The 25,651-nt window shown below is 38.8% G+C and overlaps 1 protein-coding gene across 2 annotated transcripts in view; it reads right to left on the reverse strand.

Annotated features, from left to right (window-relative positions):
- The window catches only part of TSPAN9 (tetraspanin 9), a 692,453-nt gene that overhangs the window by 597,168 nt on the left and 69,634 nt on the right, over positions 1–25,651 (reverse strand). For both annotated transcript variants that reach the window (XM_073649938.1, XM_073649939.1), the window contains exon 2: positions 59–109. The gene's annotated coding sequence lies outside the window, so the exon portion shown is untranslated. The remainder of the gene's footprint in view (positions 1–58; positions 110–25,651) is intronic.

Here is a 25,651-nt window from a genome sequence, read left to right on the forward strand (position 1 = left end):
CTGATTTAACACTTGTGGATTTTTCTTCGGAAAATCGGAACCCCTCAGTCCCACTTACCGTGAAATTTGCAAACTGAATCCCCGAGATTTGTCTGTTTTCTTTTTCTTTCTAGAAAAGAGAGAAAATGAAAAAATCATCATATATTATCATAAAAGTCCTAAAGTCAGCGGAAACACGGGTCATGACAGAGCAGAGATGTAGTAAAAGCTGGAAGTATCATTTTCATTTCATCCAGCACAGCAGGTGACTCCATATTTCATGTGAGGCATGACATATGATTACATTACAGCACAACAGCTTACATAAAAGAATTACAAGTGATACAAAGTGACCTCTACAGGCGAGATGTAGCATTACATGGCGCCAATTCAAAATAATTGGTCAGCCGTATCATAATTGGTCACAATTAATCTGCCACAACTGGCTTTGTGGTTTGGGTCACGGTTGGGGGTTACAAATTGGACACCCACATCTATAACATACACAGGTCAAAATAATGTGTATGGATAGGGTTAGTAATAGTCAGTGGATTGCTATGGTTTAAGCAGTAAGTATTCAGGTATGTTACCTGGGGAAGCTCACAGCACATTAACATTGGAGAAGGAGGGATGTTTTGCCCCTATTTTATTCCTGCCGCTCCCCTGAGTATTCTGCTTTTTGTTTTTTTGAAATCCGCCATACAGTTCTAGTGATATGGACCTTTATATTGACCATTCCTTTTTATGATCCATATAAGGGGGCGTGTGTCACAGGGGAATAGTGTAGAGAAGCCTAAAAGACACGCCCCCGAGGATCCTGTGAGACACGCCCCCTTGATAAAGGCCATAGTCTTTGCACTAAATAAAAAAGTCCACTACGGAAAGCTCACAAACCTAATAATAAACCCTTATTTAGTGAGCTCCATCTAGTGGAGGGATATGTAATTTACCAATTTAAAATTCTGTTTGCCTGAAACATCCACAAGGAGGTGCTCACAAACAATAATAACTCTATATGCAGTGAGGTCTCCCTTGTGGCCTTGTGGCGTTGAATACAATTTCACAATTTAATATTCTGTTGCCTGCAACCATCTCTAAATTCCCTATTTTCCTTTACACAGCTGAATTGCCTGCAATCACCACTAGGGGGAGCTCACAAGCTCAATATTAAACCCTTACAGTGAACTCCCCATAGTAGAAGAAGATATAATTTAATTTGCCTTAAACCATCACTTGAAGGAGCTCACAAACTCAGTATTAAACCCGTATGTAGTGAGCTATGGTAGATATAATTTCACAATTAAAATTCTGTTGCCTTTAACCATCACTAGAGGGAGCTCACAAACCCAATATTAAACCCTTATACAGCGTGCTCCTCCTAGTGAAGAAAGGTATAATTTCTCAATTTAAAATTCTGTTGCCTAAAAACCTACACTAGAGGGAGCTCACAAACTCAATATTAAACCCTTTTGTAGTGAGCGCCTCCTAGTGGAGGTAGATATAATTTCACAATTTAAAATTCTGTTGCCTTAAACCATCACTTGAAGGAGTTCACAAACTTAATAATAAACCCATATGTAGTGAGCTATGGTAGATATAATTTCACAATTAAAATTCTGTTGCTTTCAACCATCACTAGAGGGAGCTCACAAACTCAATATTAAACCCTTATACAGCGTGCTCCCACAATGAAGAAAGATATAATTTCTCAATTTAAAATTCTGCTGCCTAAAAACCTACACTAGAGGGAGCTCACAAACTCAATATTAAACCCATATGCAGTGAGCTCCCTCTACTGGAGGCAGATATAATTACACAATTTTAAATTTTGCTGCCTTCAACCATCACTAGAGGGAGCTCACAAACTCAATATTAAACCCAAATGCAATGAGCTCCTCCTAGTAGAGGCAGATATAATTTCAAAAATTAAAATTCTGTTGCCTTCAACCAACACTAGAAGGCGCTCACAAATCAATATTAAACCCCTATGCAGTGAGCTCCCCCTAGTGGAGACAGATATAATTCACAATTTAAAATTATGTTGCTTGCAACAACTAGAGGGAGCTCACAAACTCAATATTAAACCTGTATACAGTGAGCTCCCTCTAGTGGAAGAAGATATAATTTCATAATTTTAAATTCTGTTGCCTTCACCCATCACTAGAGGGAGCTTACAAAGTCAATATTAAACTCTTATACAGTGAGCTCCCCCTAGTGGACATCTTAAAACTCTGTTGCCTTCAACCATCACTAGAGGGAGCTCACAAACTCAATATTAAACCCGAATACAGTGAGCTCCCCCTAGTGGAAGAAGATTTAATTTCACAATTTAAAATGATCTTGTCTGCAGACAACACTAGAAGGCGCTTACAAACTCAGTATTAAACCCTGATGCAGTGAGCTTCTCTTAGTGGAGGCAGATTTAATTTCACAATTTCAAATTCTGTTGCATGAAGCCAACTCAAGAGGGAGCTCACAAACTCAATGTTAAACCCGTATACAGCGAGCTTCCTCTAGTGGAGGCAGATATAATTTCATAATTTAAAATTCTGTATCCTTCAACCACCACTAGAGGGAGCTCACAAACTCAATGTTAAACCCATATAGAGTGAACCCTAGTGAAGAAAGATATAATTTCCCAATTTACAATAATGTTGAATAAAAACCAACACTAGAGGGAGCTCACAGACTCAATACTAAACCCTTAAACAGTGTGCTCCACCTAGTGAAGAAAGATATAATTTCACAATTTAAAATTCTTTTGCCTTTAACCACCACTAGAGGGAGCTCAGAAACTCAATGTTAAACCTGTATACAGTAAGCTCCCTCTAGTGGAGGCTGATATAATTTCACAATTTAAAATTCTGTTGCATGAAGCCAACTCAAGAGGGAGCTCACAAACTCAATGTTAAACATGTATACAGTAAGCTCCCTCTAGTGGAGGCTGATATAATTTCATAATTTAAAATTCTGTTGCCTTCAACCACCACTAGAGGGAGCTCACAAACTCAATGTTAAACCCGTATACAGTGAACCTTAGTGAAGAAAGATATAATTTCCCAATTTAAAATTATGTTGAAAAAAAACCAACACTAGAGGGAGCTCACATCTCAATACTAAACCCTTAAACAGTGTGCTCCCCCTAGTGAAGAAAGATATAATTTCACAATTTAAAATTATGTTGCCTGCAACCATCACTACAGGGAGCTCACAAACTCAATATTAAACCCATTTGCAGGGAGCTCCCTCTAGTGGATGCAGATATAATTACACAATTTAAAATTTATGGCAAGGATGTCCTTCTGCAGAACTCTACATGTTATCTTCTGTTCACTATTAAAAATTCCGGACTGTTGCCTGAAAGAGACACTATATATTCTATCTAGCGAGTAAAGCATGATAATTTAATAAACTGCTATGTGATATTTATAGGCCCCGGCATCGTCCAATCACCTTGTTTTATACCTATAATTACAATGGGAATTAGTTTAGGCAGATAATTACGTCTCTTGCAGGTAATGAAATCAGGAGAAGAGATATGGGACTCGGCTGTGTAAATGTCACATATCATATTAAGTGGAACTCCGACTCCTAATTCTATAAGGCTCCATTTACTTAACATCTCTTCTTTCCACGTTGTATCTCTATGATTCACTTAATATAACACGTAGAATATGGAAAGTCTCGGGACCAGCAGCGAAATCTAAAATAATGAGGATTGGGAGTTCAGAAAATCCATGTAGGCACAAGTGCTGCAAATGGTACAGCCGATGGAGAAATAACCCAAGACTTGCAGAAAGGGTGTAATCCCTTTAAAAAAATGTTTTTAAGAGAAACGGCGCCACTCTTTCCTTTTGTGCTGTGTCTGAAATTGCAGGTCAGCGTCATTCTATTGAATGGGGCTCAACAGAGTTAATGCAAATTGATTTGTAGGAACCGGTCTATCAGCAACGTACAGGAGTCTCAACAAACAGGAGTCCCAAGAAACATCTCCTATTTCCCGATATCCATGGATCTTCTTTTGATTACCCAGCCTGGCACAACGTCACATGTGCTGCAACGATGACATCGTGCCAGGCCAGCTAATCAAAGGAAGAGCTATTGACAGGCTTGGACTGGCCAACCGGAGAACAGGGGAATCCTCTGGTGGGACGCCCCTGTGCAAGAATGGGCCACCACCCTCTTATATGAGCAGATTTATTGAGGATAATGTCACATTTGCATGTAGGTAAAAAGTGGGGCCCTGGAGTTGGTTAGTGGTGGGCCCTTTGCACCCCAGTCCAACACTGAATGTGGATGTTGGAAAGTAGGAGGCAGTTCTCGGGGTTCCTGTCCGACGGCAAGGGTATAATGATCGGGCCCTGCAAATTGATTTCTATGCATTAAAACCTTATAATTTACTAACTTTGGGGTCTTCAAAATATCAGAAAAATGTGAGTCCTGTTATCGTGTCCACTTGTGACTTTGTATAAGGACTTTTTGATACTTTTAAATGTTTTTTAACAACTTTTCCTGCACTTTTTATAAAACAAGGGATTTACAGAATTGATGCTCTGCAGTCACCAATGATGGCCCCGCTCTGAAGGCTCTGCAGATTACAGGGGGTGATTGGATTATCCGATGGTGAAATAATACATTCCTATATCGGACCCACCACAGCGAAATGCAAATGTTCAAAGGAGAAGATCAGACTCACTTTCATGTGCCCATAACATAGCAGGGAGATTTCTTAGCAGGGCTCGTCAGTTATATTAGTCAAGTGCAGAATTTCTGTCCAGGCATCAAGAAATGGAAACAATGCAGCGACTTACCAAACAATGCACAATCTACTACTGATGTTCCGATGATTAAAGGGGAAGTACTTCCAACAAAGACTGTTAAAAGGTACCCATCACTTAAAAAAAATAATAATATGTTTATAGTGGTATGATAGAGGTGTTCTTCGGTTGGGATCATAGGGGCTGAGACCCCCACTGATCTGTATAATGAAAGGGAAGAAGTGTTCAGCTGACTGATATTTGGAGTATGCTTGAAATATAATAACAAAAAGCAAAACCCTATAATGATTGTCCGACAAACCGGCCATATTTAAAAGAGAAACCTTTATTGAAACATAATATGTGGTGGCACAGAAAAGAACATCCACTACATAGCACAAGTAAACTAAAAAATATATAATATATATATGAGTAACCAAAGCGATTAGCAAAACCCAAATCAATTACTAGCACATAGATGTATATATGCATATGAGTATAGAGGTGTCAGAATATATCAGACTGACAGTTAATCAGACTGTCTAAATGATCACATCCTTTTATTTAAAGGCACAATTAGCCAAATAATATGCATAAATATATAGGATAGAAAAGTATCAATATGAGGCTGGATGTGTCACAAGACAGCTAATGAATCATACAATAGGTAGAGGACACCAAAAGGTATTCATGGCAACAAAATTGAAAAATATATATAGAAAGGTACAGAGATTTGAATATAAAACCCAATAGATCAAGATATGCCACAATGAATCGATAATGAATGGCTGAATTGGTGTATAGTATATAGATTAAATTACCTCATACCAATGTAAGGGCTTGGGACGCTGGCTCAGCTTGTGCTCCTGCTATGTATGTGGACAACTCACCCCGACGCGCGTTTCGTTTGCGTCCTTCCTCTTTAAATGAGAAAGTGTGTCCAAATTTTTGGTCTGTACTGTATGTGCAGTGTGTATATATATATACATGTGTATGCGTAGTGTGTATATATATGTGTATGTATGTGCAATGTGTGTGTATACATGTGTATGTATGTGCAATATGTGTGTACACTGTGTGCAGAATTATTAGGCAAATGAGTATTTTGATCACATGATACTTTTCATACATGTGGTCCTACTCCAAGCTGCACAGGCTTGAGAGCCAACTTCCAATTAAGTAAATCTGGTGATGTGCATCTCTGTAATGAGGAGGGGTGTTGTCTAATGACATCAACACCCTATATAAGGTGTGCTTAATTATTAGGCAACTTCCTTTCCTTTGGCAAAATGGGTCAGAAGAGAGATTTGACGGGCTCTGAAAAATCCAAAATTGTGAGATGTCTTGCAGAGGGATGCAGCAGTCTTGAAATTTCCAAACTTTTGAAGCGTGATCACCGAACAATCAAGTGTTTCATGGCAAATAGCCAACAGGGTCGCAAGAAGCATGTTGGCCAAAAAAGGCGCAAAATGACTGCCCATGAATTGAGGAAAATCAAGCGTGAAGCTGCCAAGAAGCCATTCACCACCAGTTTTACCATATTTCAGAGCTGCAACGTTACTGGAGTATCAGAAAGCACAAGGTGTGCGATACTCAGGGACATGGCCAAGGTAAGGAAGGCTGAAAAACGACCACCTTTGAACAAGAAACATAAGATAAAACGTCAAGAATGGGACAAGAAATATCTTAAGACTGATTTTTCAAAGGTTTTATGGACTGATAAAATGAGAGTGACTTTTGATGGGCCAGATGGATGGGCCAGAGGCTGGATCAGTAAAGGGCAGAGAGCTCCACTCCGACTCAGACGCCAGCAAGGTGGAGGTGGGGTACTGGTATGAGCTGGTATCACCAAAGATGAACTTGTGGGACCTTTTCGGGTTGAGGATGGAGTGAAGCTCAACTCCCAGACCTACTGCCAGTTTCTGGAAGACAACTTCCTCAAGCAGTGGTACAGGAAGAAGTTGATATCGTTCAAGAAAAACATGATTTTCATGCAAGACAATGCTCCATCACATGCATCCAACTACTCCACAGCGTGGCTGGCCAGTAAAGGTCTAAAAGAAGAAAAAATAATGACATGGCCCCCTTGTTCACCTGATCTGAACCCCATAGAGAACCTATGGTCCATCATAAAATGTGAGATCTACAGGGAGGGAAAACAGTACACCTCTCGGAACAGTGTCTGGGAGGCTGTGGTGGCTGCTGCACGCCATGTTGATCGAAAACAGATCAAGCAACTGACAGAATCTATGGATGGAAGGCTGTTCAGTGTCATCATAAAGAAAGGTGGCTATATTGATCACTAATTTTTTGGATTTTTGTTTTTGCATGTCAGAAATGTTTATTTCTAAATTTTGTGCACTGATATTGGTTTACCTGGTGAAAATAAACAAGTGAGATGGGATTATATTTAGTTTTTATTAAGTTGCCTAATAATTCTGCACAGTAATAGTTACCTGCACACACAGATATCCTCCTAAGATAGCCAAATCTAAAAAAAAACACTCCAACTTCCAAAAATATTAAGCTTGGATATTTATGAGTCTTTTGGGTTGATTGAGAACATAGTTGTTGATCAATAATAAAAATAATCCTCTAAAATACAACTCGCCTAATAATTCTGCACACAGTGTATATATGTATATGCATGTGCAGTGTGTTAATGTATCCATGTGTATGTATGTGCAGTAAGTGTGTATATACATGTGTATGTGTAGTGTGTGTGTATATATGTGTATGTATGTGCAGTGTGTATGTATGTACATATGTAATAATTTGCACTAAAAAAAACCATGAAAGTGAACATGGAAGCTTTCACTTGGCAAATTCCCTTTTTTACAAGAATGTACAAAGTCTGTTCAGAAGGTTTAGGAAATCAAGAGGTAGCGTACATGATTGCTAAGGAGCGCGTTTTAGCATTAGCTCTGCCTTCCATGACACCATCAGAGCAGCTACCAGCTACCACTACCAAGGGAGCTCACTCCATACAGATTTATAAAGCTTCCATCGAGCTCAACACTACTAGTGAAGATTCCATATGCTGCCAAAATTATATAAAGCAAAACCTTAGATAGGCTGCAAAACTTATCACAACCACTAGGTGACCACATATAGAATACATTTCTTCCAACAGAGTATCTTAAAAATAGGTTTAGTTTTCTCAAAGCAGGTTATAGTCCGCCATTCCTGTGAAGCCAAGAGTAAAGGTGATGAAGGACATATCTGTAACTTAGGAAGTCATATCATAATTTTGGCACCTATCAGGTCCCCAAGTGATGTCATGTGCTACTGTCACACGCTGAAGTCAACTGCCGGCATCACAAGAGGATGTCGGGAGGCGGGGTAGCGGAGGGAAAGTGAGTATTTCTTTTTAATCAGTGGCCATACTAATAAATGTATGACTGTGGGCTGTGCATTATACTACTATGTATGACTATAGGCTGTGCATTATACTACTATGTATGACTATGGGCTGTGCATTATACTACTATGTATGACTATGGGCTGTGCATTATACTGCTATGTATGACTATGGGCTGTGCATTATACTGCTATGTATGACTATGGGCTGTGCATTATACTACTATGTATGACTATGGGCTGTGCATTATACTGCTATGTATGACTATGGGCTGTGCATTATACTGCTATGTATGACTATGGGCTGTGCATTATACTACTATGTATGACTATGGTCTGTGCATTATACTACTATGTATGACTATGGGCTGTGCATTATACTGCTATGTATGACTATGGGCTGTGCATTATACTGCTATGTATGACTATGGGCTGTGCATTATACTACTATGTATGACTATGGTCTGTGCATTATACTACTATGTATGACTATGGGCTGTGCATTATACTGCTATGTATGACTATGGGCTGTGCATTATACTACTATGTATGACTATGGGCTGTGCATTATACTGCTATGTATGACTATGGGCTGTGCATTATACTACTATGGATGACTATGGGCTGTGCATTATACTACTATGGATGACTATGGGCTGTGCACTATACTACTATGTATGACTATGGGCTGTGCACTATACTACTATGTATGACTATGGGCTGTGCACTATACTACTATGTATGACTATGGACTGTGCATTATACTACTATGTATGACTATGGGCTGTGCATTATACTACTATGTATGACTATGGGCTGTGCATTATACTACTATGGATGACTATGGGCTGCGCATTATACTACTATGTATGACTATGGGCTGTGCACTATACTACTATGTATGACTATGGACTGTGCATTATACTACTATGTATGACTATTGGCTGTGCATTATACTACTATGTATGACTATGGACTGTGCATTATACTACTATGTATGACTATGGGCTGTGCATTATACTACTATGGATGACTATGGGCTGTGCATTATACTACTATGTATGACAATGGACTGTGCATTATACTACTATGTATGACTATGGACTGTGCATTATACTACTATGTATGACTATGGGCTGTGCATTATACTACTATGTATGACTATGGGCTGTGCATTATACTACTATGTATGACTATGGGCTGTGCATTATACTACTATGTATGACTATGGACTGTGCATTATACTACTATGTATGACTATTGGCTGTGCATTATACTACTATGGATGACTATGGGCTGTGCATTATACTACTATGGATGAGTATGGACTGTGCATTATACTACTATGTATGACTGTGGGCTGTGCATTATACTACTATGGATGACTATGGGCTGTGCATTATACTACTATGTATGACTATGGGCTGTGCATTATACTACTATGGATGACTATGGGCTGTGCATTATACTACTATGTATGACTATGGGCTGTGCATTATACTACTATGTATGACTATGGGCTGTGCATTATACTACTATGTATGACTATGGACTGTGCATTATACTACTATGTATGACTATTGGCTGTGCATTATACTACTATGGATGACTATGGGCTGTGCATTATACTACTATGGATGAGTATGGACTGTGCATTATACTACTATGGATGACTGTGGGCTGTGCATTATACTACTATGGATGACTATGGGCTGTGCACTATACTACTATGTATGACTATGGGCTGTGCATTATAGTACTATGTATGACTATGGACTGTGCATTATACTACTATGTATGACTATGGGCTGTGCATTATACTACTATGTATGACTATGGGCTGTGCATTATACTACTATGTATGACTATGGGCTGTGCATTATACTACTATGTATGACTATGGGCTGTGCATTATACTACTATGTATGACTATGGGCTGTGCATTATACTACTATGTATGACTATGGGCTGTGCATTATACTACTATGGATGACTATGGGCTGTGCACTATACTACTATGTATGACTATGGGCTGTGCATTATAGTACTATGTATGACTATGGACTGTGCATTATACTACTATGTATGACTATGGGCTGTGCATTATACTACTATGTATGACTATGGGCTGTGCATTATACTACTATGTATGACTATGGGCTGTGCATTATACTACTATGTATGACTATGGACTGTGCATTATACTACTATGTATGACTATGGGCTGTGCATTATACTACTATGTATGACTATGGACTGTGCATTATACTGCTATGTATGACTATGGACTGTGCATTATACTACTATGTATGACTATGGACTGTGCATTATACTACTATGTATGACTATGGACTGTGCATTATACTACTATGTATGACTATGGACTGTGCATTATACTACTATGTATGACTATGGACTGTGCATTATACTACTATGTATGACTATGGGCTGTGCATTATACTACTATGTATGACTATGGGCTGTGCATTATACTACTATGTATGACTATGGGCTGTGCATTATACTACTATGTATGACTATGGGCTGTGCATTATACTACTATGTATGACTATGGGCTGTGCATTATACTACTATGTATGACTATGGACTGTGCATTATACTACTATGTATGACTATGGACTGTGCATTATACTACTATGTATGACTATGGACTGTGCACTATACTACTATGTATGACTATGGGCTGTGCATTATACTACTATGTATGACTATGGGCTGTGCATTATACTACTATGTATGACTATGGGCTGTGCATTATACTACTATGTATGACTATGGGCTGTGCATTATACTACTATGTATGACTATGGACTGTGCATTATACTGCTATGTATGACTATGGACTGTGCATTATACTACTATGTATGACTATGGACTGTGCATTATACTACTATGTATGACTATGGACTGTGCATTATACTGCTATGTATGACTATGGACGTGCATTATACTACTATGTATGACTATGGACTGTGCATTATACTACTATGTATGACTATGGACTGTGCATTATACTGCTATGTATGACTATGGGCTGTGCATTATACTACTATGTATGACTATGGACTGTGCATTATACTACTATGTATGACTATGGACTGTGCATTATACTACTATGTATGACTATGGACTGTGCATTATACTACTATGTATGACTATGGACTGTGCATTATACTACTATGTATGACTGTGGGCTGTGCATTATACTACTATGTATGACTGTGGGCTGTGCATTATACTACTATGTATGACTGTGGGCTGTGCATTATACTACTATGTATGACTGTGGTCTGTGCATTATACTACTATGTATGACTATGGACTGTGCATTATACTACTATGTATGACTGTGGGCTGTGCATTATACTACTATGTATGACTATGGACTGTGCATTATACTACTATGTATGACTGTGGGCTGTGCATTATACTACATGGATGACTATGGACTGTGCATTATACTACTATGTATGACTATGGACTGTGCATTATACTACTATGTATGACTATGGACTGTGCATTATACTACTATGTATGACTATGGGCTGTGCATTATACTACTATGTATGACTATGGGCTGTGCATTATACTACTATGGATGACTATGGGCTGTGCATTATACTACTATGTATGACTATGGGCTGTGCATTATACTACTATGGATGACTATGGGCTGTGCATTATACTACTATGTATGACTATGGGCTGTGCATTATACTACTATGTATGACTGTGGGCTGTGCATTATACTACTATGTATGACTGTGGACTGTGCATTATACTACTATGTATGACTATGGACTGTGCATTATACTACTATGTATGACTGTGGGCTGTGCATTATACTACTATGTATGACTGTGGGCTGTGCATTATACTACTATGTATGACTGTGGGCTGTGCATTATACTACTATGTATGACTATGGACTGTGCATTATACTACTATGTATGACTATAGGCTGTGCATTATACTATATGGATGACTATGGGCTGTGCATTATACTACTATGTATGACTGTGGGCTGTGCATTATACTACTATGTATGACTATGGGCTGTGCACTATACTACTATGTATGACTATGGGCTGTGCATTATACTACTATGTATGACTATGGGCTGTGCATTATACTACTATGTATGACTATGGGCTGTGCATTATACTACTATGTATGACTATGGGATGTGCATTATACTACTATGTATGACTGTGGGCTGTGCATTATACTACTATGTATGACTATGGGCTGTGCATTATACTACTATGTATGACTATGGGCTGTGCATTATACTACTATGTATGACTGTGGGCTGTGCATTATACTACATGGATGACTATGGGATGTGCATTATACTACTATGTATGACTATGGGCTGTGCATTATACTACATGGATGACTGTGGGCTGTGCATTATACTACTATGTATGACTGTGGGCTGTGCATTATACTACTATGTATGACTATGGGCTGTGCATTATACTACTATGTATGACTATGGGCTGTGCATTATACTACTATGTATGACTGTGGGCTGTGCATTATACTACTATGTATGACTGTGGGCTGTGCATTATACTACTATGTATGACTGTGGACTGTGCATTATACTACTATGTATGACTGTGGGCTGTGCATTATACTACTATGTATGACTGTGGGCTGTGCATTATACTACTATGTATGACTGTGGGCTGTGCATTATACTACTATGTATGACTGTGGGCTGTGCATTATACTACTATGTATGACTGTGGGCTGTGCATTATACTACTATGTATGACTATGGACTGTGCATTATACTACTATGTATGACTATAGGCTGTGCATTATACTATATGGATGACTATGGGCTGTGCATTATACTACTATGTATGACTGTGGGCTGTGCATTATACTACTATGTATGACTATGGGATGTGCATTATACTACTATGTATGACTATGGGCTGTGCACTATACTACTATGTATGACTATGGGATGTGCATTATACTACTATGTATGACTATGGGCTGTGCACTATACTACTATGGATGACTATGGGCTGTGCATTATAATACTATGTATGACTGTGGGCTGTGCATTATACTACATGTATGACTATGGGCTGTGCATTATACTACTATGGATGACTGTGGGCTGTGCACTATACTGCTATGTATGACTATAGGCTGTGCATTATACTACTATGGATGACTATGGGCTGTGCATTATACTACATGTATGACTATGGGCTGTGCATTATACTATTATGTATGACTGTGGGCTGTGCATTATAATACTATGTATGACTATGGGCTGTGCATTATACTACATGTATGACTATAGGCTGTGCATTATACTACTATGGATGACTATGGACTGTGCATTATACTACTATGTATGACTATAGGCTGTGCATTATACTACTATGGATGACTATGGACTGTGCATTATACTACTATGTATGACTATGGGCTGTGCATTATATTACACGGATGACTATGGGCTGTGCATTATACTGCTATGTATGACTATGGGCTGTGCACTATACTACTATGTATGACTATGGGCTGTGCATTATACTACTATGTATGACTATGGGCTGTGCATTATACTACTATGTATGACTATGGGCTGTGCATTATACTACATGTATGACTATGGGCTGTGCATTATATTACACGGATGACTATGGGCTGTGCACTATAATACTATGTATGACTATGGGCTGTGCATTATACTACTATGTATGACTATGGGCTGACATTATACTACATGTATGACTATGGGCTGTGCATTATATTACACGGATGACTATGGGCTGTGCACTATAATACTATGTATGACTATGGGCTGTGCATTATACTACTATGTATGACTATGGGCTGACATTATACTACATGTATGACTATGGGCTGTGCATTATATTACACGGATGACTATGGGCTGTGCACTATAATACTATGTATGACTATGGGCTGTGCATTATACTACATGTATGACTATGGGCTGTGCATTATATTACACGGATGACTATGGGCTGTGCATTATACTACCATGTATGACTATGGGCTGTGCATTATACTACTATGTATGACTATGGGCTGTGCATTATACTACTATGTATGACTATGGGCTGTGCATTATACTACTATGTATGACTATGGGCTGTGCACTATACTACTATGTATGACTATGGGTTGTGCATTATACTACTATGTATGACTATGGGCTGTGCATTATACTACTATGTATGACTGTGGGCTGTGCATTATACTACTATGTATGACTATGGGCTGTGCATTATACTACTATGTATGACTATGGGATGTGCATTATACTACTATGTATGACTGTGGGCTGTGCATTATACTGCTATGTATGACTATGGGCTGTGCATTATACTACTATGTATGACTGTGGGCTGTGCATTATACTACTATGTATGACTGTGGGCTGTGCATTATACTACTATGTATGACTGTGGGCTGTGCATTATACTACTATGTATGACTATGGGCTGTGCATTATACTACTATGTATGACTATGGGCTGTGCATTATACTACTATGTATGACTATGGGCTGTGCATTATACTACTATGGATGACTGTGGGCTGTGCATTATACTACTATGTATGACTATGGGCTGTGCATTATACTACTATGTATGACTATGGGCTGTGCATTATACTACTATGTATGACTGTGGGCTGTGCATTATACTACTATGTATGACTATGGGCTGTGCATTATACTACTATGTATGACTATGGGCTGTGCATTATACTACTATGTATGACTATGGGCTGTGCATTATACTACTATGGATGACTGTGGGCTGTGCATTATACTACTATGTATGACTATGGGCTGTGCATTATACTACTATGTATGACTGTGGGCTGTGCATTATATTACTATGTATGACTATGGGCTGTGCATTATACTACTATGTATGACTATGGGCTGTGCATTATACTACTATGGATGACTATGGGCTGTGCATTATACTACTATGTATGACTATGGGTTGTGCATTATACTACTATGTATGACTATGGGCTGTGCACTATACTACTATGTATGACTATGGGCTGTGCACTATACTACTATGTATGACTATGGGTTGTGCATTATACTACTATTTATGACTATGGGCTGTGCATTATACTGCTATGTATGACTATGGGCTGTGCATTATACTACTATGTATGACTATGGGCAGTGCATTATACTACTATGTATAACTATGGGCTGTGCATTATACTACTATGTATGACTATGGGTTGTGCATTATACTACTATTTATGACTATAGGCTGTGCATTATACTACTATGTATGACTGTGGGCTGTGCATTATACTGCTATGTATGACTATGGGCTGTGCATTATACTACTATGTATGACTATGGGCAGTGCATTATACTACTATGTATGACTATGGGTTGTGCATTATACTACTATTTATGACTATGGGCTGTGCATTATACTACTATGTATGACTATGGGCTGTGCATTATACTACTATGTATGACTATGGGCTGTGCACTATACTACTATGTATGACTATGGGTTGTGCATTATACTACTATTTATGACTATGGGCTGTGCATTATACTGCTATGTATGACTATGGGCTGTGCATTATACTACTATTTATGACTATGGGCTGTGCATTATACTGCTATGTATGACTATGGGCTGTGCATTATACTACTATGTATGACTATGGGCTGTGCACTATACTACTATGTATGACTATGGGTTGTGCATTATACTACTATTTATGACTATGGGCTGTGCATTATACTGCTATGTATGACTATGGGCTGTGCATTATACTACTATGTATGACTATGGGCAGTGCATTATACTACTATGTATAACTATGGGCTGTGCATTATACTACTATGTATGACTGTGGGCTGTGCATTATACTACTATGTATGACTGTGGGCTGTGCATTATACTACTATGTATGACTATGGGCTGTGCATTATACTGCTATGTATGACTATGGGCTGTGCATTATACTACTATGTATGACTATGGGCTGTGCATTATACTACTATGTATGACTGTGGACTGTGCATTATACTACTATGTATGACTATGGGCTGTGCACTATACTACTATGTATGACTATGGGCTGTGCATTATACTACATGTATGACTATGGGCTGTGCATTATATTACACGGATGACTATGGGCTGTGCATTATACTACTATGTATGACTATGGGCTGTGCATTATACTACTATGTATGACTATGGGCTGTGCATTATACTACTATGGATGACTGTGGGCTGTGCACTATACTACTATGGATGACTATGGGCTGTGCATTATACTACTATGGATGACTGTGGGCTGTGCATTATACTACTATGGATGACTATGGGCTGTGCATTATACTACTATGGATGACTATGGACTGTGCATTATACTACTATGTATGACTATAGGCTGTGCATTATACTACAATGGATGACTATGGGCTGTGCATTATACTACATGTATGACTATGGGCTGTGCATTATATTACACGGATGACTATGGGCTGTGCATTATAATACTATGTATGACTATGGGCTGTGCATTATACTACATGTATGACTATGGGCTGTGCATTATATTACACGGATGACTATGGGCTGTGCACTATAATACTATGTATGACTATGGGCTGTGCATTATACTACTATGTATGACTATGGGCTCTGCATTATACTACATGTATGACTATGGGCGGTGCATTATATTACACGGATGACTGTGGGCTGTGCACTATAATACTATGTATGACTATGGGCTGTGCATTATACTACATGTATGACTATGGGCTGTGCATTATATTACACGGATGACTATGGGCTGTGCACTATACTACTATGTATGACTATGGGCTGTGCATTATACTACTATGTATGACTATGGGCTGTGCATTATACTACTATGTATGACTGTGGGCTGTGCATTATACTACTATGTATGACTATGGGCTGTGCATTATACTACTATGTATGACTATGGGCTGTGCATTATACTACTATGTATGACTATGGGCTGTGCATTATACTACTATGTATGACTATGGGCTGTGCACTATACTACTATGTATGACTATGGGTTGTGCATTATACTACTATGTATGACTATGGGCTGTGCATTATACTACTATGTATGACTGTGGGCTGTGCATTATACTACTATGTATGACTATGGGCTGTGCATTATACTGCTATGTATGACTATGGGCTGTGCATTATACTACTATGGATGACTATGGACTGTGCATTATACTACTATGTATGACTATGGGCTGTGCATTATACTACTATGTATGACTATGGGATGTGCATTATACTACTATGTATGACTGTGGGCTGTGCATTATACTGCTATGTATGACTATGGGCTGTGCATTATACTACTATGTATGACTATGGGCTGTGCATTATACTGCTATGTATGACTATGGGCTGTGCATTATACTACTATGTATGACTATGGGCTGTGCATTATACTACTATGTATGACTATGGGCTGTGCATTATACTACTATGTATGACTATGGGCTGTGCATTATACTACTATGTATGACTATGGGCTGTGCATTATATTACTATGTATGACTATGGGCTGTGCATTATACTACTATGTATGACTATGGGCTGTGCATTATACTACTATGTATGACTATGGGCTGTGCATTATACTACTATGGATGACTGTGGGCTGTGCATTATATTACACGGATAACTATGGGCTGTGCATTATACTACTATGTATGACTATGGGCTGTGCATTATACTACTATGTATGACTATGGGCTGTGCACTATACTACTATGTATAACTATGGGTTGTGCATTATACTACTATGTATGACTATGGGCTGTGCATTATACTGCTATGTATGACTATGGGCAGTGCATTATACTACTATGTATAACTATGGGCTGTGCATTATACTACTATGTATGACTGTGGGCTGTGCATTATACTACTATGTATGACTGTGGGCTGTGCATTATACTACTATGTATGACTGTGGGCAGTGCATTATACTACTATGTATGACTGTGGGCTGTGCATTATACTACTATGTATAACTATGGGCTGTGCATTATACTACTATGTATGACTGTGGGCTGTGCATTATACTACTATGTATGACTGTGGGCAGTGCATTATACTACTATGTATGACTGTGGGCTGTGCATTATACTACTATGGATGACTATGGACTGTGCATTATACTACTATGTATGACTATGGGCTGTGCATTATACTACTATGTATGACTATGGGATGTGCATTATACTACTATGTATGACTGTGGGCTGTGCATTATACTGCTATGTATGACTATGGGCTGTGCATTATACTACTATGTATGACTATGGGCTGTGCATTATACTGCTATGTATGACTATGGGCTGTGCATTATACTACTATGTATGACTATGGGCTGTGCATTATACTACTATGTATGACTATGGGCTGTGCATTATACTACTATGTATGACTGTGGGCTGTGCATTATACTACTATGTATGACTATGGGCTGTGCATTATATTACTATGTATGACTATGGGCTGTGCATTATACTACTATGTATGACTATGGGCTGTGCATTATACTACTATGTATGACTATGGGCTGTGCATTATACTACTATGGATGACTGTGGGCTGTGCATTATATTACACGGATAACTATGGGCTGTGCATTATACTACTATGTATGACTATGGGCTGTGCATTATACTACTATGTATGACTATGGGCTGTGCACTATACTACTATGTATGACTATGGGTTGTGCATTATACTACTATGTATGACTATGGGCTGTGCATTATACTGCTATGTATGACTATGGGCAGTGCATTATACTACTATGTATAACTATGGGCTGTGCATTATACTACTATGTATGACTGTGGGCTGTGCATTATACTACTATGTATGACTGTGGGCTGTGCATTATACTACTATGTATGACTGTGGGCAGTGCATTATACTACTATGTATGACTGTGGGCTGTGCATTATACTACTATGTATAACTATGGGCTGTGCATTATACTACTATGTATGACTGTGGGCTGTGCATTATACTACTATGTATGACTGTGGGCAGTGCATTATACTACTATGTATGACTGTGGGCTGTGCATTATACTACTATGTATGACTATGGGCTGTGCATTATACTACTATGTATGACTATGGGATGTGCATTATACTGCTATGTATGACTATGGGCTGTGCATTATACTACTATGTATGACTATGGGCTGTGCATTATACTACTATGTATGACTATGGGCTGTGCATTATACTACTATGTATGACTGTGGGCTGTGCATTATACTACTATGTATGACTATGGGCTGTGCATTATATTACTATGTATGACTATGGGCTGTGCATTATACTACTATGTATGACTATGGGCTGTGCATTATACTACTATGTATGACTATGGGCTGTGCACTATACTACTATGGATGACTGTGGGCTGTGCATTATATTACACGGATGACTATGGGCTGTGCACTATAATACTATGTATGACTATGGGCTGTGCATTATACTACATGTATGACTATGGGCTGTGCATTATATTACACGGATGACTATGGGCTGTGCATTATACTACTATGTATGACTATGGGCTGTGCATTATACTACTATGTATGACTATGGGCTGTGCATTATACTACTATGGATGACTGTGGGCTGTGCACTATACTACTATGGATGACTATGGGCTGTGCATTATACTACATGTATGACTATGGGCTGTGCATTATACTACTATGGATGACTGTGGGCTGTGCATCATATTACACGGATGACTATGGGCTGTGCACTATAATACTATGTATGACTATGGGCTGTGCATTATACTACATGTATGACTATGGGCTGTGCATTATATTACACGGATGACTATGGGCTGTGCATTATACTACTATGTATGACTATGGGCTGTGCATTATACTGCTATGTATGACTATGGGCTGTGCATTATACTACTATGTATGACTATGGACTGTGCATTATACTACTATGTATGACTATGGGCTGTGCATTATACTACTATGTATGACTATGGGCTGTGCATTATACTGCTATGTATGACTATGGGCTGTGCATTATACTACATGTATGACTATGGGCTGTGCATTATATTACACGGATGACTATGGGCTGTGCACTATAATACTATGTATGACTATGGGCTGTGCATTATACTACACGGATGACTATGGGCTGTGCATTATACTACTATGTATGACTATGGGCTGTGCATTATGCTGCTATGTATGACTGTGGGCTGTGCATTATACTACTATGTATGACTGTGGGCTGTGCATTATACTGCTATGTATGACTTTGGGCTGTGCATTATACTACTATGTATGACTATGGGCTGTGCATTATACTACATGGATGACTATGGGCTGTGCATTATACTACATGTATGACTAGGGGCTGTGCATTATACTACATGGATGTCTTTGGGCTGTGCATTATATTACATGTATGACTATGGGCTGTGCATTATACTATATGGATGACTATGGGTTGTGCATTATACTACATGGATGACTATGGGCTGTGCATTATATTACATGTATGACTATGGGCTGTGCATTATACTATATGGATGACTATGGGTTGTGCATTATACTACATGGATGACTATGGGTTGTGCATTATACTACATGGATGACTATGGGCTGTGCATTATACTACATGGATGACTATGGGCTTTGCATTGTACTGCATGTATGACTATGGGCTGTGCATTATATTTTATGGATGACTATGGGCTGTGCATTATACTACATGTATGACTATGGGCTGTGCATTATACTACATGGATGTCTTTGGGCTGTGCATTATATTACATGTATGACTATGGGCTGTGCATTATACTATATGGATGACTATGGGTTGTGCACTATACTACATGTATGACTAGGGGCAGTGCATTGTATTACATGGATGACTATGGGCTGTGTATTGAACTATATGGATGACTATGGGCTGTGCATTGTACTACATGTATGACTATGGGCTGTGCATTATACTACATGGATGATTATGGGCTGTGCATTGTACTACATGTATGACTATGGGCTGTGCATTATACTACATGGATGACTTTGTGTTGTGCATTATACTACATGGATGATTATGGGCTGTGCATTATACTACTATGTATGACTGTGGGCTGTGCACTATACTATATGGATGACTATGGGCTGTGCATTAAACTACATGGATGACTATGAGCTGTGCATTATACTTTATGGGTGACTGTGGACTAGGCATTATACCATATGGATGACTATGGGCTGTGCATTATACTAAACGGATGACTATGGGCTGTGCATTATACTAAATGGATAACTATGGGCTGTGCACTATACTACATGGATGACTATGGGCTGTGTATTGTACTATATGGATGACTATGGGCTGTGCATTATACTACATGGATGACTATGGGCTCTGCATTGTACTACATGTATGACTATGGGGTGTTCATTATACAACATGGATGACTATGGGGTGTGCAGTATACTAAATGGATGACTATGGACTGTGCATTATACCTTATGGAGAACTATGGGCTGTGCATTATATTACATGAATGACTATTAGAGACATTATACTACATGAATGACTATGGGCTGTGCGTTATACTTTATGGATGACTGTGGGCTATGCATTATTCTACACGGATGATTATGGGCTGTACACTATACTATATGGATGACCATGAGCTATGCATTATACTTTATGGATAACTATGGGCTGTGCATTATACTATATGGATGATTATGGCCTGTGCACTATACTATATGGATGACTATGGGCTGTACATTATACTTTATGGATAAGTATGGGCTGTGCATTATACTACATGGATGACTATAGGCTGTGCATTATACTACATGGATGACTATGGGCTGTGCATTATATTTTATGGTTCATTATGGGCTGTGCATTATACTACATGGATGACTTTGAGCTATGCATTATTCTACATGGATGACTATGGGCTGTGCATTATACTACATGGATGACTTTGAGCTATGCATTATTCTACATGGATGACTATGGGCTGTGCATTATACTTTATGGATTACTATGGGCTCTACATTATACTACTTGGATGACTATGGGCTGTGCATTATACTACATGGATGACTATGGGCTGTGCATTATACTACATCGATGACTATGGGCTGTGCATTATAGTACATGGATGACTATGGGCTGTTCATTATACTACATGGATGACTATGGGCTGTGCATTATACTACATGGATGACTATGGGCTGTGCATTATACTACATGGATGACTATGGGCTGTTCATTATACTACATCGATGACTATGGATTGTGCATTATACTATATGGATGACTATGGGCTGTGCATTATACTATATGAATGACTATGGACTGTGCATTATACTATATGGATGACTATGGGCTGTGCATTATACAACACGTATGACTATGGACTGTGCATTATACTACATGGATGACTATTGGCTGTGCATTATACTATATGAATGACTATGGACTGTGCCTTATACTATATGGATGACTATGGGCTGTGCATTATACTACATGGATGACTATTGGCTGTGCATTATACTACTATGTATGACTATGGGCTGTGCATTATACTACTATGTATGACTGTGGGCTGTGCATTATACTACTATGTATGACTATGGGCTGTGCATTATACTACTATGTATGACTGTGGGCTGTGCATTATACTACTATGTATGACTATCGGCTGTGCATTATACTACATGGATGACTATTGGCTGTGCATTATAGTACATGGATGACTATGGGCTGTTCATTATACTACATGGATGACTATGGGCTGTGCATTATAGTGCATGGATGACTATGGGCTGTGCATTATAATATATGGATGACTATGGGCTGTGCATTATACTACTATGTATGACTATGGGCTGTGCATTATACTACATGGATGACTATTGGCTGTGCATTATAGTACATGGATGACTATGGGCTGTTCATTATACTACATGGATGACTTTGGGCTGTGCATTATAGTACATGGATGACTATGGGCTGTTCATTATACTACATGGATGACTATGGGCTGTGCATTATAGTACATGGATGACTATTGGCTGTGCATTATACTATATGGATGACTATGGGCTGTGCATTACACTACATGGATGACTGTGGGCTGTGCATTATACTTTATGGATGACTATGGGCTGTGCATTATACTATATGGATGACTATGGGCTGTGCATTATACTTTATGGATCATTATGGGCTGTGCATTATACTATATGGATGACTATGGGCTGTGCATTATACTACATGGATGACTTTGAGCTATGCATTATTCTACATGGATGACTATGGGCTGTGCATTATACTACATGGATGACTTTGAGCTATGCATTATTCTACATGGATGACTATGGGCTGTGCATTATACTTTATGAATTACTATGGGCTCTACATTATACTACTTGGATGACTATGGGCTGTGCATTATACTACATGGATGACTATGGGCTGTGCATTATAGTACATGGATGACTATGGGCTGTTCATTATACTACATGGATGACTATGGGCTGTGCATTATACTACATGGATGACTATGGGCTGTGCATTATACTATATGGATGACTATAGGCTGTGCATTATACTATATGAATGACTATGGGCTGTGCATTATACTATATCGATGACTATGGGCTGTGCATTATACTATATCGATGACTATGGGCTGTGCATTACACTACATGGATGACTGTGGGCTGTGCATTATACTTTATGGATGACTATGGGCTGCGCATTATACTACATGGATGACTGTGGGCTGCGCATTATACTACATGAATGACTATGGACTGTGCATTATACTACTATGTATGACTATGGACTGTGCATTATACTACATGAATGACTATGGGCTGTGCATTATACTACATGGATGACTATAGGCTGTGCATTATACTACATGGATGACTATGGGCTGTGCATTATACTTTATGGATCATTATGGGCTGTGCATTATACTACATGGATGACTTTGAGCTATGCATTATTCTACATGGATGACTATGGGCTGTGCATTATACTTTATGGATCATTATGGGCTGTGCATTATACTACATGGATGACTTTGAGCTATGCATTATTCTACATCGATGACTATGGGCTGTGCATTATAGTACATGGATGACTATGGGCTGTTCATTATACTACATGGATGACTATGGGCTGTGCATTATACTACATGGATGACTATGGGCTGTGCATTATACTATATGGATGACTATGGGCTGTGCATTATACTATATGGATGACTATGGGCTGTGCATTAAATAACACGTATGACTATGGACTGTGCATTATACTACATGGATGACTATTGGCTGTGCATTATACTATATGAATGACTATGGACTGTGCCTTATACTATATGGATGACTATGGGCTGTGCATTATACTACATGGATGACTATTGGCTGTGCATTATACTACTATGTATGACTATGGGCTGTGCATTATACTACTATGTATGACTGTGGGCTGTGCATTCTACTACTATGTATGACTATGGGCTGTGCATTATACTACATGGATGACTATTGGCTGTGCATTATAGTACATGGATGACTATGGGCTGTTCATTATACTACATGGATGACTATGGGCTGTGCATTATAGTACATGGATGACTATGGGCTGTGCATTATAATATATGGATGACTATGGGCTGTGCATTATACTATATGGATGACTATGGGCTGTGCATTACACTACATGGATGACTGTGGGCTGTGCATTATACTACATGGATGACTGTGGGCTGCGCATTATACTACATGGATGACTGTGGGCTGCGCATTATACTACATGAATGACTATGGGCTGTGCATTATACTACATGAATGACTATGGGCTGTGCATTATATTACATGGATGACTATGGGCTGTGCATTATACTACATGGATGACTATGGGCTGTGCATTATACTACATGGATGACTATGGGCTGTGCATTATACTACATGGATGACTATGAGCTGTGCATTATACTACATGGATGACTATGGGCTGTGCTTTATACTGCATGGATGACTATGGGCTGTGCATTATACAACATGGATGACTATGGACTGTGCATTATACTGCATGGATGACTATGGACTGTGCATTATACTGCATGGATGACTATGGGCTGTGCATTATACAACATGGATGACTATGGACTGTGCATTATACTGCTATGTATGACTATGGACTGTGCCTTATACTACATGGATGACTATGGGCTGTGCATTATAGTACATGGATGACTATGGGCTGTGCATTATACTACATGGATGAGTATGGGCTGTGCATTATACTACATGGATGACTATGGGCTGTGCATTATACTACATGGATGACTATGAGCTGTGCATTATACTACATGGATGACTATGGGCTGTGCT

This window comes from Phyllobates terribilis, unplaced genomic scaffold (genome assembly GCF_046119375.1).
Source record: "Phyllobates terribilis strain yellow unplaced genomic scaffold, ASM4611937v1 Scaffold_10__3_contigs__length_209671492, whole genome shotgun sequence".
NCBI classification, from domain to species: Eukaryota; Metazoa; Chordata; class Amphibia; order Anura; family Dendrobatidae; genus Phyllobates; species Phyllobates terribilis.